Source organism: Schistocerca serialis, chromosome 5, assembly GCF_023864345.2.
Source record: "Schistocerca serialis cubense isolate TAMUIC-IGC-003099 chromosome 5, iqSchSeri2.2, whole genome shotgun sequence".
Lineage (NCBI taxonomy): Eukaryota > Metazoa > Arthropoda > Insecta > Orthoptera > Acrididae > Schistocerca > Schistocerca serialis.
The window spans coordinates 360223384-360244112 of NC_064642.1; positions in this window are offsets into that span (position 1 = coordinate 360223384).

The window sequence follows — 20729 nt, forward strand, 5'->3', positions numbered from 1 at the left end:
TATCTTAGCACTGTGGAAGTTTTGTATCAATTCCTCTAATCTCAGTGATTATGATTGTGTTGATCTGTCTCGAATCAAGCACTAACCTAATACTCCCATCTCGTTTTTGTACAATATGGAGCGCACTGTTATATGTGGAGGTAGCTGGTTCAATAATATCATCATCTATCATTTTAGATATCTCCTGGAATACTTTAATCCTATAGCTTAATGGGATTGTATAGGGTGGTACTCTAAATGGTTTGTGCTGTTTTACTTCAAACTTGTACTGAAATTGTTTAATACTGCCAGTCTTAGGTAAAAATACCTCTGCTTTCTCTCGTAAAATACCCTATAATTCTCTTTCACTGTGTTCCGAAATACCTTGAACTTCTTGCAATTTTTCGTCGATTTCTTTATGGACTTCTAACATTAGTTGAGGCGATTCCCCCTTTTGTGCATACCATTCTAATTCTTCATCCTCTTTATCTCGCATCATTGTTAATTGTTTGTTTATAACTGGTATTTCTTCTAATTTTAGCTTTTGCTCGAAGAGAAGTGTGACATTCCCGAATGTTACGCTACCTTTTCCCATATCTACTATCGCTCGTCTCTCACTTAAAAAATCTGCACCTATAATCAAATCTACAGTTAGTTTAGGTATAATCACGAAGTTGGCTTCGATCTTTTGACCCTGGCATTAAAGAGTTAACCTAGTTTGTCTCGTAACTTCCGCAGCGTTGTTTCTAATGGGACATCTTACTTTAATCTTACGTGTTATCAGAACTGGCAATTCCTCATTGGCATTACACTGCATGAATAAATTTTCTGAGATTGCGGTCAGTTCATTTCCGCTATCAATTACAATATTGACTGGGATCTGTTTCACCATGGCCTTCACAATTGATTGAATTTGAAAGGGTTGGTTCTGTTCTTCTTCTTCTTCTTGCATCAACGAATCCTCCACTGAATCATACATGAGTCTTTTCAGGAATTTCCCTAGTTAATTCGAACTTTCTGTCGGATAAGCTTCGACTGCTACTTCTCTCTCTTTTATTTCCTTTTCTCTATTTCTTCCTTCATTTACGCTTTCTTCAACATCCTCTACTTTTTCCTCAGCTTCGTCTATCTTCTCCTTCTTCGTCGCTACTTCCACATAATCGCGTTTAAATTCTCTAATTATCGCTTCATAACTTCCTTCATTATATACGTTGGGTTTTGTGCCCACTAGTAACGTATTTTCAACTTCTGTCGACTGCGCATTATCCTCGTTGAATTCGTTTTCCCTGGTTCCCATCTCAAATAGCTCTGCAATATTCATTACTTCATCCTTTCCTCCTACATTCGTGGTGCATGCCTCTGGTAATTCATCTTCCTCATCAGTATTCTCCCAATTAATTTCGTCCCAACACGATATTGTTATTTCCTGTCTTCGTTTTCATCTGGTCCCTGCGGTTTTGTTTCTTCCTTCTTCTCTTCTCGTGATAAGGTATTTACTTCTCTGTTCAAGGTACTGCAATTATCCTGGGTCGGTGCGTCATTCTCTTTGGCATGGGCGCTTAGCTGTCAATTCGAACGTTTATCGGGGTTTGGTGGTCATACCTCCACCTCTTCTATCTGTATTCTCTTTTCTTGCTCCGCTTGTTGATATTGGTTTCTTTTCTGATAGTTTGTCGGTCTATTGGTTCTCAAATACCCGTTCCGGTTGTCGTTATTCCCTCTGTAATAGTTGTTGTCGTTCCTAGGTGAATTATAGTTATTGTAATATTCTCTTCTAAATCCATAATCGTTTTTTTGTTGAAATCTATTGTCGTTTCTTGGTGCGAAGTTATCACGTGGTTCGTAATTATTGTTTCTTCGTACTGTGTCTTGTGGATTCCACTGCTTTTTTGCTTTTGTTTTCACGTGCGCTTCGTCTTTTTCTTGCACCATCTTTCGAAAATATAAACTCTAGTTCCATAGTTCCCATGGAATTCCTTTAAATGCTTCGACGTCATCGCCTCTGCGACCTACTAATGATTGCTAGTATTTCAGTGGTAACTTCATAGCACGTAATTTAATCAACTCTCTGTCACTGTATGGTACATCTAAGCATTGATTTTTCTTTGCCATTATTTCGACAAATTTCACGGGACTCTTCACTCCTGAATTTTCAAAATATGGGTTCTGTAATAATTCGTACTTCACTCTGTTCTGTGCTTCGCTGGACCAATATCGTGAGAGAAACTTCTCTCTGAAATCTTCGTACGATCGGCATGTCGCTGCAACATTCTGCATGGTTTCTGCGACTGTTCCTGACATGTGTGCACATATAAAGTCTAATTTGTGTGCTAGCGTCCAGTGTTCTGGTAATCCTACTCGGAATTGATCAATAAAAGTTCGTGGATATAATGAGTTTCCTTCTCGAAAGTGTTGAAATTTTCTGACCGTGAGGAAATGATCGTCGTCGTACTTCGTCATGGTTCCATATGAAATTCGCGATTCTTCGCCACTTTTGTTTCTGATCATTTCTCCCGTCGTTCTTTCCGGTTGTGGTAGATCCATTGGATATTTTCCACTGTAACTTTCGCGTACCCTTACGGAATATCGTTGAAGTGGTACGCAATAATTTTCTTCCATCGGTTGTGAACGTGTAGCTGAATGCATTGCACTGTACTCTTCGCGACCTGGCTTTCCATTGTCACGTATTGGTTCGGTATCTTGTCTGGCTAACCTTGCCAATTCATTGCACGATCCAGACTGTCTTGAAACATACATTTGTGGTTCCGCATGTGTTTGTGGTGCCGTTTGTTCATCAAGAATTTCGAAACGTGTTTGTTGCTGTGCAGGCTGTCTGATTTCACGTATGTTACTTTCCGCCTGTGATTGGAATCGCAAATGCGTAATATCTTCGTTAATTGCTTGTTTTTTCGGTGTTGTTACAGATACGGATGTGGTTGCAGACTCACTGCTTGTTCGATCCTGTTCACTACGCTCTTCAATAGTTTGCAACAACTCTGTTCGCAATTTCTGAAATTGATGCTTCGTTTGCGCTTCTATTTTGACTATACGATTATCATATCTTTTCAGCGCTGCTTTTGTGATACGTTTGTGTAACACACTGTTTTCAACAATTTCACGCGCTGTACCTTCTGCTTGTCTAGCAATTACGTTTATCTGTTTCTCTAATTTCTTGGCATCTCCCTGGGTGTTGTTACGTAATGTTTTGATCTCGTCCTGAGTGTCATTACGCAATGTTTGTACGTCCGCTTGTACCTTGTCAATGTCTGTTCTCAATTGATTGTGACCTGTTATTAAGTTTCCTATCACTTCTCGAGATTCTTTTGCCTCGTCTTCAATATGACTTAGGTGTAACTGAATTTTTTTGTTTTGTTCTTCAATCTCACGCATTTGTCTCGCGTTTTCTGCCTTCTGAATTTGAATTTGGTTCGCTATTTCTTTATTTTTCCTTGTAATGGTTTCCGTAATTTGTTGTAATAATTCTGCCAGATTGGTGGGTCCTATTGCGTTTTCTTCCGACGTCCTAAGCTCTGTGTTTTCGCCCAAGTGTTGGTTCGCAACCGATTGCATTGAACTGTGCGGTGACACGTTTCTGCTCGCATTCCTTGTACTCTGTGGTGAGGGAGCTATGATTACTTGTACTATGGGTTCTACGTATTCAAGACTCAAGTTAGAATCCTCATCGACTGCCTCTCTACTTTCCTGCTCCTCTGTCGTATGCTGACCTACTTTTTCTATGGCTTGGCGTACATTATCCTCGTTATGGTGCGTTATCTGCCCTATTTCTCGCGATACTGCATCGACTGTTGTACGTCCTCTATTCTCTGGCAATCTTCATGCTGGGTCTCTACTTCAATTCGGTCAAGGTCTCGATCTGCCATTGCTAATCTTTCCGAATCCTTTATTTTCTGTTTTAAAAGCAATTCACGCGCCCTACTTCGTGTCAACATGCGCTCGTACGATCTCACGCGTTTCCCAAACTTTTTGTTCACGCGACTTGACACTTATTATACCCAAGACTGACAATTCACTTACTTGTTGGGTCAGAACCAACTTGTCAACGATGTATCCGCCACCTGTGCGCTTGCATTGGAGAGAAAACTTAATTCTAACAACATTAAAATTCATAACTTAATTATGCTATTGTCTCTGCTACAATGTCTCACTCTCTATTGAATACTTTCTTACTATCTATCGCTGCAGCTACTGTTTTCGACTATTTATAACATTCAGAAAAAAAAATTTGTTACCAAAATTTTTCGCAGGATATTTTTCTGACCTAGTTGGGCATGTGGTCGACCTTCAATCATGGTATTTTACCAACATGGCAGGGTCGCTATTCTCTAACATTCTGCGTGCTGTCTGTTTGTTCTAAGACGTGTCTCCCTACCACTTTCGCGCAACGACGCTTTGAGCGTGTTTTTTAGGGAATTGACTAGTTTAAACCTGGGACCTGTTGCTGGTAAGGAGACGCCAGACCACACATGACATGTAGAGTTCAGAAGAGTTCAGTGAGACAAGCGATGATATAACCAAATACTTAATGATTTCAGCGTCAGCTCCACTGCACTCCCCGTAAAAGAATCTTAATACTAACTAAATTTAGTGGAAGGGGTTCAAGGCTTTCCTATTTTTAGTTAGCTGGTAAAATAACGTCGAAAAAGCAGTTAAGTTTACCATTGGAAATTTTATTCTACTCACAAAACATTCTTTATAAATTGCTCTATTAATGAAAGGAAATGTTTTAATACAGGATGATAAAAACCAACTGCGTTCAACAAAAATGTGAACGAATATTCCCTGAATGGGTTTCCAAGTTTTACAATGGATCGAAGGATGACCTGTGCCATATCACATGTATAATCTAGGTTTAAATTAAGTTTCACGAAAGAGAAAACTATCAAAATGGTCTGCAGTGACCCCCAATTATCTTTAATTACCTATCTAAATTGTCGTAAATTTCAGTGGCTGATGTGGCTTCTCAATAATTATATAACAGAAAAATCATCGCGTTTCGGATTTTTACTTCAAGTAGCAAATGTGAACACCATGAGATTTAATTGACGATCGACACTAGTATTTCGTAAAAAGGGGGTGTAACAGATGACAATTCTGCAGTTCTGAGTGAAGCTTTATGTGCTGTTATGCGGCGTCACGTGCATTCATTACCTTGTCGTTAGTTAGGCAGCGTCAGAGGGCGGCGGGCGGCACAGCTCCATACAGCTCGACGTCTCGGAAGCAACTCTCTCCTAACTTTTCCTTACTACAATTTACCGAAGTTGGTTTAAAAAATAAAACTATCTGGCTGTGTTTTCATCTGACCAATCAGGGTCTCAATGTTAACCCTAAGCTCCGCCTAAAAAAATTCTGTATATCCAATGAGAAACGTTATACTTTTCGTGGTGGGGCAATGTTTTTAACGTTTGCAACGTAAGAGAGACGCGAAAAAGTCTCACGCAAAAACCTGCAGCTGGTTTTAGTGTTCTCATAAGATCTATACTGTCTCCTGGAGGGCTCTATCTTTTAACATGGGCTGGGGGGTGGTCCTGGCAGTTGGCTGGCGACGTGGGTGTCCGTCCCTTATCGTAGGGCTTTCTAGCTTAACACCGTTCTGCTCTCGGCTTCTGTTCTCGTTTCTCCCCTCGGAACTGCGTCTGTTTCATGGTGGGAAGGTATGACATGCATTTAGGCATTCTTGTGTGAAGTCTGTGGTATTCCACTTGCTCACTCGTTAATCGTATTACTTTGGTTAATTTAATGTCACGATGTATTCGGAGCTATATGACATACTGCTGGATTTGCTTATGTCAGGGTTTTCGTGGAAGGTGTTGGATTTGCCTGACACCTTACAATGTATAAAAATAGAATTTAAATAAAAAGAAATAAATCAGTTTATATTTAGACATTTATTTTAACATTAATCATTGTTCGATTAAATTTTCAGCATATTAAACTTGATTCATAACTAAACTGGTGCCTTATTTAGGATTGTGAAAATGTGAGTTTGTAATCGTACGGAACACTTCAAATATGGAGCCAAGATTGGGACACTGCATACAACACTGCATTCATAAAATAACACACGAAGAACATTGAAACATATGCAAGACGAAATTAATCACAACCAACCGATTTAATTTTCACCCAAACAAGTTACGTTCGTAGCGCAATCCTGTCCGTCATGAAATTACCACACACTGGTCTACTAAATTCATACTAACTCTCTGTGAAATCTTCCTGAAAAGAATAGCTGAGGGCTACTTTGATGGTTACACTACATGCTTCACGTGGTCAGCTTGGTTTGCACAAAGAGTGTAACTCCCCAATAATTTTGATAATTAAAATAAATTACATCGAAACACAAATTACAAAAGAAAAACCTCGAACTGGTTACTATCGTCTTACTATTAACCTGATGGGTCAAACAATTGTATAAGCACGTGGTACTGGTCTCACAAAGTACACCCCACGTGGGTTGAACATAAAGGAATGTTGCTATATTGAAAAATACTGTCAAGACGAGACGTTATAATCTCTCACACATTCGCATTTAAGAGTGATGATCTTAGTTAGAGTTACGTATCATCCACACGTGGTTCCACTTTACTCACAAAGTAGTGACAAAGCAACTACTGGAAGATATTCTGAACTTCACACTCGAATTACACAGTGTTGCAATTTAAGATAACATAAAGGTGATTAAATTTTCAGTTAGGCTGAACTTAAGAAATCCATTGTCCTGCGGACTTAGCAGAGACGCACTTAGCCGGAGATCTTACCACTTCAGACGCTCGCCGCAGACAGACTGCCTGGACCTGTACCGAGGGTGCTTGACAGATACAAACGGAAGCGACCAGAGAGACTGCTTCCTATGCCAACACGACAAGGGACGGACAGGACCATACTAAGAATAGAAACCTCTCTGCTTCTAGAAAGCGCTGCTACCTGTTACGACGTTGGTCCTACTGTTCTCTAGCAGACAGGCTTGTCTGCTACCATCAAGCATGCAACTAGAAATACATTTGCTCATTCATCCTTTCACACAGAAGGGAAGGGGGATGACAGTATCTTATCATATACAGTATATAAAAGAAAGCGGATGTAAGTTCCGTATGAGACTGTGTGACATGAATTACATGTAAACTGTATTTCGAAGTGTAGTAGTGTGACAGATCGTTCTTGCTTATGTATAAAAGTAACACGTTCCACTGCTTAGTCTCCTCCCAGATAGTCAGAAACACCACAGTAAATTTAGAAGAGGAATTTATGCCGTAAATGACAACAGATTTAAGAAATTAACATGAAAGGAATCCAACAGAGACCTTTCAATACTTCCAGATTGTTAGAGACAACTGGTAACTTAAAGCATACTCCCAAAATAACCTGCCCATCTGTTCCTTGCGTTCTGTTAAGAAACACGTGTTCAATTCTGTTTGCAAAAATATTCTGAATCTAGTCATAAGACTGGTCCAATACTTGTGAAACTAATTTCTTGCTGACTAAATGACAGCGCATGACTGTTCAGATGCCCCCCGAAGCCAAGAACCGCTGCATGAAAATAGACCGCTATCTACAGCGCTCTGGATCCCATGGACGAACAGCGAGCAGAGTTTCGCAAGATCTCTTGTTTGCGAAATTAATTTTGATTTTATACAGCAGATTTTCGTTCCACAAAAATGTCCTAATACTTGAATTCAAAATATTTCCTTTAAGACTGCAAGAGACTGACGTCGAATATGCTGGTGCGAAAAACTTAATGATGAAAGTAACTTTCGCATGACGTGTCACTGCCAAGTATCATAGCTCGGTAACACGTGGACAACACATCGAAATAACTCCTACAGAGTAGTGCAGAAGATAACTGAAAACAGTACGCATTGAGACGAATAGAAATGACATTTTTATTTAAATAGAATAATTACGCTGAAGTCACCGCGGTTCATGATGGTTCCCTGGACGTTACAATAGGCGGGACACGGTTCTTAATAGGGTGTGTGACCACAACGGATAGCAGTGCATGTTGATAAGGAGTTCTTGTGGTCCATTGTTTTATGGACATTATTAATGTTATTATTATTGTCAATTATTGTTTTTGTTAATGAGGGCAATTATTATTATTGTGATTGTTACGTAACACTTAAGACCATAATCTGATCAGGCTAAATAAGCAATAAATAAACAAATAAATGTATTCATAGGAAGCTGTGGATATACCTAAATTTTTAAACAGTTGCCTACATGTCGTCTGAGGATAGACATCAGACATTATCCTTAGCGCACGCTGCTGTGCAATGAGTATTTTGTGTCTGTGAGTGGAAATGCCCTTGAAAATATTCCTTATGAGGTTAATGAATGGAAGCGTGCAATGTAAGTCAACCTTCTTTTGTTTACATCCCAAGAATCATCGTGCACACGTACTGATGATCTCCAACGTTTGAGAATCCTTGTGAAACTTGATATGTTAACCGCATTCTGAACTAGTATACATGTACACACACAGGCTTTTGAACATTCAGTTTTACAGTTTTTCTTTCTCCCGTATTCTGCTATTATTGTGAAGCTTCGCGCAGATGTTTTTTGCAGTGTCCTTAGTGTGCCGTTCCATAGCGTCACATCACCCTTCTCGTTCTGATCGCACAGTGAGCATGTAAAGATACCTAGAACGACAGAATTTCCCACCAAACGTGAAAACCTGTCCTTCGATTTCTTGACGTAGAGACGTTCCGCCTGATTTCCACTCAGGCCACGTAACTTAACTGTCGTGAGTAACAGCGAAGTGCAGCGATGGAAGGTACACGAACTTTCGAGCAGAATGTACAGGCGTTCATGATGCAGTGAGTGTTAATCTGTCTTTCTCAGTGAACGGATCAGGTGAATCGATAAATGGTCTACGAAAGGAAATTCGGAACAAGCGAAGAGGAATGTTGTTATCAGACGTTCTACTACTCCATGACAATGCTCGGCTGCACACAGCAGCTGCAACGAAGACACTCCTGAATCGTTTTCGATGGCAAGTGTTTGATTATCCACCACACAGCCCCTGCTTCGCTCTCTCTTATTTTCATCTCTTTGCTCACAAATGAACCTCTGGATAGGGGGAGAGCATTTTGGAACAAACAACGAACTGCACACCAGCGTAGAGAATTGGTAGAAAACGCGGACGGCTGCCTTCTCTGAAGAGGATAGTGGGAACTTGGTACCAAGCTACGACAAACGTCTAGGTCGAAGTGGCAACTGTATAGAGAAGTAGGTGGAGGATGTTGCTAAATGTTGTCAATAAATTTTGTTTTGTTTTCACTGTTGTTTCCATTTCGAGACCGATTGGAACCTGATAAAAAGAACCCTCATAAATATGATGTCAGAACACTGAGGTGTGTCTGTTCCACCCCGGTCATCTATCTGTGTTATCTCCGTGTGCGTACAGTCGAGATTTGAAGGTTAACGATACGAAAGATCGCCGGCCGCGGTGGCCAAGCGGTTCTAGGTGCTTCAGTCCGGAATCGCGCGACTGCTACGGTCGCAGATTCGAATCCTGCCTCGGGCATGGATGTGTGTGATGCCCTTAGGTTAGTTAGGTTTAAGTAGTTCTAAGTTCTAGGGATTGATTACCTCAGATGTTAAGTCCCATAGTGCTCAGAGCCATTTGATTTGATACGAAAGATCACCGAAGCACAGGTCGCTGAAGAAGCAATATCGTGCAACAGAAAGTTATCACCAGCAGATTCCCAAGAGTCACAAATGAAGTACTTGAAAAAAAGCTAAAAATATGCTTGACATAACACACTCTAAGGGAAAAAAGATGCATGCACCACTAAGAAATCACCCGAATGGGACGGGAATCGGTAGATGTGATGTATTGTATTGTATTGTATGTTAACCGGAGGCCTAGAAACGACGGAGAGGCTCCGTCCCCGCCGCAGCCTCAGTGGTTCACAACCCCACGACGGCTAACGCAGTCCACTTCACCCCTCCGCCGCCCGGCGCCCGGCGCCCACCGCCCGCCGCCCGCCGCCCGCCGCCCCACACCGAACCACTGTTTCAGGATTATTGTGCGGTTCGGTCCCCTGTAAACACCCCCCCCCTCCCCCCCCCCCCAGGGAATGTCTCACACCAGACGAGTGTAACCCCTATGTTTGAGTGGTAGAGTAATGGTGGTGTACGCGTACGTGGAGAACTTGTTCGCGTAGCAATCGCCGACACGGTGTAGCTGAGGCGTAACATGGAGAACCAACCCACATTCGCCGAGGCAGATGGAAAACAGCCTAAAATCCATCCACAGACCGGCCAGCTCACCGGACCTCGACACAAGTCCGCCGGGCGGATTCGTGCCGGGGACCAGGTGCTCCTTCCCAGATGTGATGTACATACACACAAACAAATATTCCGATTTCTGAATGATTGGGTGATATATTCAAGAGGAAGAGCTTCAAAAATTTAGCAAGTCAGTAGCGCGTTGGTTCATCTCTGACTCTTGTGCAAGCAGTTATTCGAATTGGTACTGATTGACAGAGTTGTTGGACAGCCTCCTGAGGGATATCGTGTCAGATTCCGTCCAATTGTCGCGTTAGATCGTCAAAATCGCGAGGTGCTTTAAGGCCCCTTCCCATAACACTCCAGACGTTCTTAGTTGGGGAGAGACCCGGAGACGCTGTTGGCCAGGATATGGTTCGGCAAGCACGAAGACGCGCGGTAGAAACTCTCACCGTGTGCGAGCGGGCATTATCTTGCTGAAACGCAAGTCCAGAATGGCTTGCACTTAGAGCATCAAAACGGGGCGTAGAACATCGTCGACGTACCGCAGAGTTGTAAGGGTGCGTGGATGACAACCAAAGGGGTCCTACGAAATAAAATGGCAACCCACACCATCACTCCTGGTTGTTGGACTGTATGGCGGGCATCAGACAAGTTGGTCTCCCACCGCTCTCCGGGACGTCTCCAGACACGTCGTCGCTGGTCGTCGGGGCTCAGTTCCAAGTGGGGCTCATCACTGACGACAGTTCTACTCCAGTCAGTGAGATTCCAGACCGAATGTGCCCGACACCACTGCAAACAGGTATTTTGGTGTACAGAGGTCAATGGTAGTCCGTGCTCAGCCTCGTTTCTGGCGAGCCACCTATTAATGGTCCTTGTCGTCACTGAAGAACCAAGTGCACGTTGGATCGATGACAATGATGAATCTGGGTCTGAGTGCCTCTGACGATTGCTCGGCCATCACGTTCTCTCGTTTCTCTAGGTCGACCGCCTCCACGCTATGTTAGGCCATGGTTCACCCATTCCTGTCAACATCGTAGAATAATGGCATCGCTCCTATTCTAACATCGCGCGATTCGCCGATTACTCCGATCGGCTCGTTTGACCCCAGTGACACGTCCTCTCTCAACTGCTGACGTCTGCCTATATTGTTCACACGCCTGTCTACGAGGCATAGTTAATGTCTAACGGAAATAAAACCCACAAACACTTTATGTCCTGCTATCGATGTGTCCCCTGTTTTCCATCCTTGCTAACGGCACGATGAAACTGTGCTGCAGCGTCACACATTCATGGTTCAAATGGCTCTGAGCACTACGGGACTTAACTTCTGAGGTCATCAATCCCCTAGAACTTAGAACTACTTAAACCTAACTGTCCTAAGGACACCACACACATCCATGCGCGAGGCACGATTCGAACCTACGACCGTAGTGGTCGCGCGGTTCCAGACCACACATTCATCCATTGTCCGCCAAAGTCTACAATTTTATATTTCCTGTCGGTACCTGTATAAATACCAGTTAGTGACCAGTTTGCGTAACTCTTCGTTGTGCGTCGTTTTGTTTTTCTTGAAGCGTATTACACATTTTGTACTTAGTCATCATATTCCAGCCCCTCCCATCCCCCCTCCCTCCACCCCACCCGAAAAAAGTTGCTATATTGGGTGTGTTCTTCAGTTCGTCACAGAGTGAAAATGTGGAGTTTTAATGAAATGATTTAAACAAAGCGGAATGGAACATTGTGTAACTTGACAATGTCGACATGTGTACATGCTACGTCATTTCTGGTGTAACCGTATTGCAGCAAACCAGTATCGAAAGTCACAGTGTTCACTATATCCGGATTTTTGCCACGACCTACTCCATTCTGCTAAGGTTTACTCACATCACTGAAACTCCACATGTGCGCTCCTAGGGTCAATAACGGAAGAAAGTTCAACGACCCAGTATCTTCTCATTTGGGAAATGCGACTCTCTAAGTACTGTTCCAAACAAATATTTAGCATTTAGCCGAACAACACATCGTTTTTGGGCGAATTTGGTGAGCACGATCGTCTGTTGCACAGTCTCTTTTTAGCCACTTTTTTCTGTAGTTAACCATTGAACATCAATTGTACAATAACGCAGAGTTTAGCAGATAAATAATCTTGATAAGTGGCAGAATAGACATCTTCTTATTCGGTTTTCGCCGAATGATGTGCAGTACTTCTGTTTGAACGTTGGCAGTTCGCCATCCACATCACGGCGCCTTAAATTCTTTTGTAGACATTTTTCTCTGTCAAACAGTAAACCGCTTTCTATGCTATATGCGAATGCATACTATCCGCTCACTGTCGAATTGTGATCAGGCATCCTCTCACCGAATTCCTAAATGCAGACACGCACGCACGCACACAAACACACACACACACACACACACACACGCTCACACACACACACACACACACACGCACGCACGGCTACATTGATAAAAGGTACCATAAAAACACAATGTAATACTGACTCTGGCGTCGACTTGTAGCGCTTTCGTGATGCTGGGTATCATACTAGACCCGCACTGAATACTTAGTTGGGTCTTCCGAAATGTTAGCTCACGCTTTGAGGTGTCAAATTGGAGGGGACTTATTAACCGTTTATTTTTATACAAATTGTGGGGTTGTGTCTAATTTCGAACTTCTAAACTCACCAACTGTAGTCTCAATAGCTAAGACTGTCTTGCAGTATGAAATCAAATATGTTGTTCTTGTTAACGTGTTGTCTGTCAGAACATGCGCTAGTCCTGCACTGTATTTAAGTACGACAGGACAGTAACTTTATAAAGTGAGACTGCTTCCTAATGCGATATTCTGAATTTACTGATACTTTCGAACGAAGTTTCAAAATAATCCCCTTTGATTGACGAATTTTTGGTTAATCCTGGGCCGGTTACTATTATTAATGCCTCTTCAAGTAAATAAAAATTCTGTAGACCCTAACACAATAAAATGTGGCCATTTATGAAGCATTTCAAGGCAGATTTATCACTACTGAACTTTCTCAGTGCCTCCGTCAAAGATCTTTCTTCATGGAGCTGCAGTGCTTGTAGATGCAAATCTCTCAAACGATGCTGCGTAAATCAAACAGCGAATATATTTTATAAATTGTCCCGAAAGGATTTCTTTTTTGCAATAAGCAGGTTACTTTAAACAAATGAGCGTACCTCATTTTATAGGTGATACCAAAACATCATTCCTTACCACAGCAGTTAACAGAACGTAAACATGCTCCTTAGGAGACTGAAAGCGACATACATTTTTCTCATCCAAACCAGAAAGTTCCCAGACTTGTGTCTTTCCCTACTAATTCTAACGACAAATCAACATGAAAGCTAAAACCATTACCTCTGTTTTATACTAACATAAAAACACGAGTCAGTTTAATCAGTTTAGTGGCGTTGTGCTGACTATATTCTACCAACGCACACAACGATTAACTACACTACAGTACTTTTTTCTCTCACTATCTCATTTTAAGAAGACCATGTGCTAGAAGTGGTGGTAATTTTCCCTGAGGATATTACCAGCTCACACAAAAGTCACAGTAGGCCCTTACAGGGTGAAAACGACCACCACCGAGAAAATTTCGTAGGTTATTGAGGACATTTTCTGATTATTTTGAAATACTGTAAGAATCTCGTGGTCTCTGGTGGCTCGTTACAGAATAACAATGTAAATATCATGTGTTAGGTTTGTTATCCCGATCATTCACGACCCTGGGTATGTCTGTAATATGCGAACACCAAAACGTACATTCCAAAACACAGAGTAATGCAACAACTCCCAGATGAAACATGTACGCTTTTTCATATCGTCTTTGTGCCGCTTTTCAATTGCATTCAATGAGACAATACACCAGGTGCATGTCAGCAAACACCGACCGTGATTCACTTGCGGCACTTACTGTTGACAACAGTAATTCCCACTTTAATCTTCGCCCGCAAGCTTGGATTTAGTATCGCTCAATTATGTATTGGATTTGTTTTTCCGGCGGTCAGCTGTACGTTAACAGTGACAGGCACCAACGTGGACAGGTTAATTGACGAAGCGATGCTGTTTCTAGATATTTCCAGTGCAGTAGAGATACAGATATAAATGGGGGTTATAAATCGAACGAAACGCTATTACTCTTCAAGAAGCCACTGCAGACACCGAGTTGTCTATACCAAAATGCTCAGAAAACATCCCTGAACAACCTACGAAATTTTGTCGGAGTTCGGATTCATTCTGCATATTTCAGTTGTTATTGTTGTTGTTGTTGTTATTACTGTAATAGTCTTCAGTACGAAGACTGGTTCGGTGCTGCTCTCAATGCTGCTCTATCCTATGAAAACCTTTTCATCCCTGCGTAACTGCTGCCACCTACGTTCTTTTGAACCTGCTTGCTCTTTTCGAGCCTTGGTCTCCTTAAAAACTTTTACTCTGCACACATCCCTCCATCAACCGGATTAATGATTCGTGAGACCTCCGGATAGATCCTATCAACCAGTACCTTCTTTCAATCAAATTGTCCCATTTTTTCCCTCAATTCGATTCAGTACCTCCTCGTTAGTAACTAGATCTACCAATCTAATCTTAGCACTCTTCCATAGCATTACGTTTCGAAAGCTTCTGTCTTCTGCTTGTCTGAACTGTTTTTCATACACTTAACTTTCGTATAAGGCTACACTTCAAATAAATACTTTCAGGAAAGACTTCCTTACAGTTAAATTTACATGCGATGTTAAAAATGTCCCTGTTCTTTTTCTTGCTACTGCTTGTCTGTGTTATATATACTTTCTAATTCTGTCATCGTCAGTTATTTTGCTCCCCAAGTAGCAAAAGTCAGACACTTGTTTTAGAGTCGAATTTCTTAGACTGATTCCTTCAGCATCGAGTGATTTAATTCGTCTACTTTCCATTATGTTTTTCTTTTGTTGATATTCATGTTATATCACTCTCCATTCCGCTCAACTGATTTTCCAAGTCCTTTCCCGTCTATAAATTTCTCTTCCATGAACTTTGATTCCCTTTCCATATAGCTCCTTGGCTTCCATTAGTGCTTGCTCAGTGTACAAAAATGGTTCAAATGGCTCTGAGCACTATGGGACTTAACTTCTGAGGTCATCAGTCCCCCTAGAACTTAGAACTACTTAAAGCTAAATAACCTAAGGACATCACACACATCCATGCCCGAGGCAGGATTCGAACCTGCGACCGTAGCGTTCGCGCGGTTTCAGACTGTAGCGCCTAGAACCGCTCGGCCACCCTGGCCGGCGTTGTGGACTTCAGTCCTGAGACTGTTTTGATGCAGCTCTCCATGCTACTCTATCCTGTGCAAGCTTCTTCATCTCCCAGTACCTACTGCAACCTACACCCTTCTGAATCTGTTTAGTGTATTCATCTCTTGGTCTCCCTCTACGATTTTTACCCTCCACGCTGCCCTCCAATACTACATTGGCGATCCCTTGATGCCTCAGAATATGTCTTACCAAGCGATCCCTTCTTCTAGTCAAGTTGTAAAGTTACGTAAATGTTGGAAGAGACATCATCAAAATATATGAGCCACTGTTAGTAAAACCTTTCTAAATTTCATTCTTTTCTGTTCTCGGGAGCAACGTACTGTAGTTAAAACAATGTAGCGACTGATACTCGATACACGCATCATCATCATCTTCATCTGGATAAACGCAGCCTCCAGGCTTTACCATGCATTACAGGCCCCAGCTATACGCATGTAAGAGTTCCTATCAGTACACGTTTCCTCTTGTTAACCACCCTTCTTGCATTAGATCTCAACCTCGGTCTTTTCTTATCTCTTCCAAGCCAGAACAGAATTGCGGAATATCCTTGCTCCAAGAAGCATCCATTTTTCTGACCGCAGAGACTAAGATACTTTTTTTTTTCCAACCTCAATTCTCTCATCAAGTTACGTGAATGAGTCTTTGATTCTCCTTATACCAATTTTTCATGCAGATACTTTTTTCTGCTTGCCACAAGAGAAAACAATTGCTATACCAGGAACGCCTTGATAGTCCAGTATAATAGAATAAATATTGCACAATATTATTACACATTTTTACTGAGCATTCTGGGGAAATTTCAATAATACTGCACAATATTATTGTGCAGTGAACTTGACCGTCTAGAGGCCGCTTAACAACGAGTAACACGTGCTTGAAACACGTAAAGTATATTAAAATAAATAAACAATACGACTGGTAGCGGAAGAAAATAAATGATTTATCCGTAACAGTGACGGTACCTACACTTAGGCACTACGGCCAGTGTCAGTAATGAAGTACTACAATTGGAACATTGCTAGAAAGCTCCAACACAGTAAGACGGAAGTGCTTAAGATGCCTGAAATGCGGAAGGCTGCTCCACGGTGTCTGCAAAGTGCTCCACTCTTTTCAGCAGGCGGCAGGGGGCGTCACGAAGAACAAAAAGCCCACTTCTCCCACTTCCCCTTCTGCGGCTCGGGCCGCGGGATTCCCGCGAGTAAAGCCGCGTGTGGCGCTGCGGGGTGGTCCAAAGCTCAGGGCAGAGGCGGGCGGCGTTTGTTTGAAGACGCCGGCCTGGGCTGCCCCAGCCCCGCACCCACCCCAGCCCGCTTACTTATTTTTAGAGGGGCGCCGCGCCACGCCGTACATCTCAAAGGGGTGGTCGCCGCTTAGCCCCGCGGCTTCCGCTCCGGGTTTTTCGTTGAGCTGGTGCCGCCCTCTCAACGGGGTGATATAGGGTAGGTAGTGGGCAGGCCCGCCAGGAGCCCTGCCAGTGATGGACACGTTGCTGCTGTCTTTAAACGCTTGCCCTCTCTCGCATGAATCATCAAACCCATAATGCAAAAATAAAGTCTTGATATACAGCCGGCCGCGGTGGCCGAGCGGTTCTAGGCGTTACAGTCTGAAACCGCGCGACCACTACGGTCGCAGATTCGAATCCTGCCTCGGGCATGGATGTGTGTGTGATGTAATTAGGTTAGTTAGGTTTAAGAAATTCTAAGTTCTAGGGGACTAATGACCTCAGAAATTAAGTCCCATAGTGCTCAGAGCCATTTTTGTTTTCATGATATACAGGGGATACGCAAAATAATGTGAACACCTGTACTTACTTAGGAATGCTTTATTAATAAGGCATTGGACTCACATTTGACCTTAATACAGCTGCGATTCTTCTTGGAATAATGGAATATAATGATTATATACAGGGTGGCCCATTGATCGTGACCGGCCCAAATATCTCACGAAATAAACGTCAAACGAAAAAACTACAAAGAACGAAACATGTCTAGCTTGAAGGGGGAAACCAGATGGCGCTATCGTTGGACCGCTAGATAGCCCTCCATAGGTCAAACGGATATCAACTGCGTTTTTTTAAAATAGGATCCCCATTTTTATCACATATTCGTGTAGTACGTAAAGAAATATGAATGTTTTAGTTGGACCACTTTTTTCGCTTTGTGATAGATGGCGCTTTAATAGTCACAAACATGTAAGTACGTGGTATCACGTAACATTCCGCCAGTGTGGACGGTATTTGCTTCGTGATACATTACCCGTGTTGAAATGGTCCGTTTACCAATTGCGGAAAAGGTCGATATCGTGTTGATGTATGGCTATTGTGATGAAAATTCCCAACGGGCGTGTGCTATGGATGCTGCTCGGTATCCTGGACGACATCATCCAAGTGTCCGGACCGTTCGCCGGGTAGTTACGTTATTTAAGGAAACAGGAAGTGTTCAGCCACATGTGAAACGTCAACCACAACCTGCAACAAATGATGATGCCCAAGTAGGTGTTTTAGCTGCTGTCGCGGCTAATCGGCACATCAGTAGCAGACAAATTGCGCGAGAATCGGGAATCTCAAAAACGTCGGTGTTGAGAATGCTACATCAACATCGATTGCACCCTTACCATACTTCTATGCACCAGGAATTGCATGGTGATGACTTTGAACGTCGTGTACAGTCCTACCTCTGGGCACAAGAGAAATTACTCGACAATGACAGATTTTTAGCACGCGTTCTATTTAGCGACGAAGCGTCATTCACCAACAGCGGCAACGTAAACCGGCATAATATGCACTATTGGGCCACGGAAAATCCACGATGGCTGCGACAAGTGGAACATCAGCGACCTTGGCGGGTTAATGTATGGTGCGGCATTATGGGAGGAAGGATAATTGGCCCCCATTTTATCGATAGCAATCTAAATGGTGCAATGTATGCTTACTTCCTACGTAACGTTGTACCGATGTTACTACAAGGTGTTTCACTGCATGACAGAATGGCGATGTACTTCCAACATGATGGATGTCCGGTACATAGCTCGCGTGCGGTTGAAGCGGTATTGAATAGCATATTTCATGACAGGTGGATTGGTCGTCGAAGCACCATACCATGGCCCGCACGTTCACCGGATCTGACGCCCCCGGATTTCTTTCTGTGGGGTAAGTTGAATGATATTTGATATCGTGATCCACCGGCAACGCCTGACAACATGCGTCAGCGCATTGTCAATCCATGTGCGAACATTACGGAACGCGAACTACTCGCTGTTGAGAGGAATGTCGTTAAACGTATTGCCAAATGTATTGAGGTTGCCGGACATCATTTTGAGCATTTATTGCATTAATGTGGTATTTACAGGTAATCACGCTGTAACAGTATGCGTTCTCAGAAATGTTCAAACGTACCTACGTTCTGTTTTTAATTTAAAAAACTTCCTGTTGCCAACTGTTCGTCTAAAATTGTGAGCCATATGTTTGTGACTTTTAAAGCACCATCTATCACAAAGCGAAAAAAGTGGTCCAACTAAAACATTCATATTTCTTTACGTACTACACGGATATGTAATAAAAAATGGAGGTTCCTATTTTAAAAAACGCAGTTGATATCCGTTTGACCTATGGCAGAGCCATCTAGCGGGCCAACCATAGCGCCATCTGGTTTCCCCCTTCAACCTAGACAAGTTTCGTTCTTTGTAGTTTTTTCGTTTGGCGCTAATTTCATGAGGTATTTGGCCCGGTCACGATCAATGGATCACCCTGTAGTCTCCAGTGGAATGTTATGCCACTCTTCGATTAGACCTGCTTCTAGCTCCTGTAGTGCGAAGTAGGCGGCTATCCGCTCCGGAGTCTGCGCTCCAATACCACCCACAAAGGTTCGATTGTGTTCGAGTCCGGGAACCGTGCTCGCCAAGGAAGACGCTGCAGTTCAGTTGCACGCTCCAGTCTGTCCTGGCTGTGCGAATGGGTGCATTATCGTCCTGAAATATGGCATCATTGTTGGGGAACAACATTTGAATCATGGGGTGCACATGACCACCTAAGATGATCACATAATCGTCGGCTGTAACTCGGTCTTTGAGAGTAATGATGGGACCAGCATAATACCATGATACGGTTGTCATACCATCACTCTTCCACCTCCATGTAATCAAGCAATGAGGATTGTAGGCTTCTTTTGGCGTTCTGCAGACGTAAACCCGGCCCGATGTTGAAAATAACGAGAACGTTGGCTCGTCAGACCGCATGATGTGTTTCCACAGATGGGCCGTCCAGTATATTTGCTCCTGACACCATGTTTTACGCTTCCTGGCTGTCGTCACTAATGGTTTCGATACATCAGCTCGTCCATGAATAGTCGCTTTATGGAGTTCTCGGCGGACAGTGTCGATAGATACGGGATCTCGAAGGTCTGTGCCGTCACTTTAGCCGGTGTAGTTTTGTGTTGTTTTGACACAATTCGTGTCAGCGTACGACGATCTCTGCCCTTTAGTTTTGATTTGCGCACACCATTACGTTTACATGGTGATCTCTTTCCACGTTTTGTGTAGGCTGTCACTCCTCAATCTGCTGACTTTGGAACTCTGTTAGGTCTTTCATTCCATGTCGACCTCGGCCTCTGAATGTAAATACGAAGTGTGCACTACTGGTAAACAACCTGCACTGATGCCTAGTCCGCACTGAACACGCACAGTCCACGTGCCTTACCTACGTTGTTGACCGTCAAACACAACCATTCCATTACTACCACTGTCCACATTATTTTGCCTATCCCCCGTAGCTCTAGCGTCATATACCTATCTTTGCGCAGAATTCATTACAGTTAACCCAAATACACTGAGGTGATAAAAGTCATGGGATAGTTATATGCGCATATACAGATAGCGGTAGTATCGCGTACACGAGATAGAAAATGGCAGCTATCGTCTGCGCTCAGGTGATTCATATGAAAAGGTTTCCGACGTGATTTTGACCGCACGACGGGAATTTACAGACTCTAAAAGCGGAATGTTAGTTGGAGCTACACGCCACATTCCGTTTCGGAAATTGTTAGGGAATTCAACATTCCGAGATCCACAGTGTCGAGAAAGTGACGAGAATACCAAATTTCAGGCGTTACCTCGTACCACCGACAACGCAGAGGCCGACAGTCTTCACATCAGACTGAAAGACCGGCGTCTGCGTAGAATTGTCA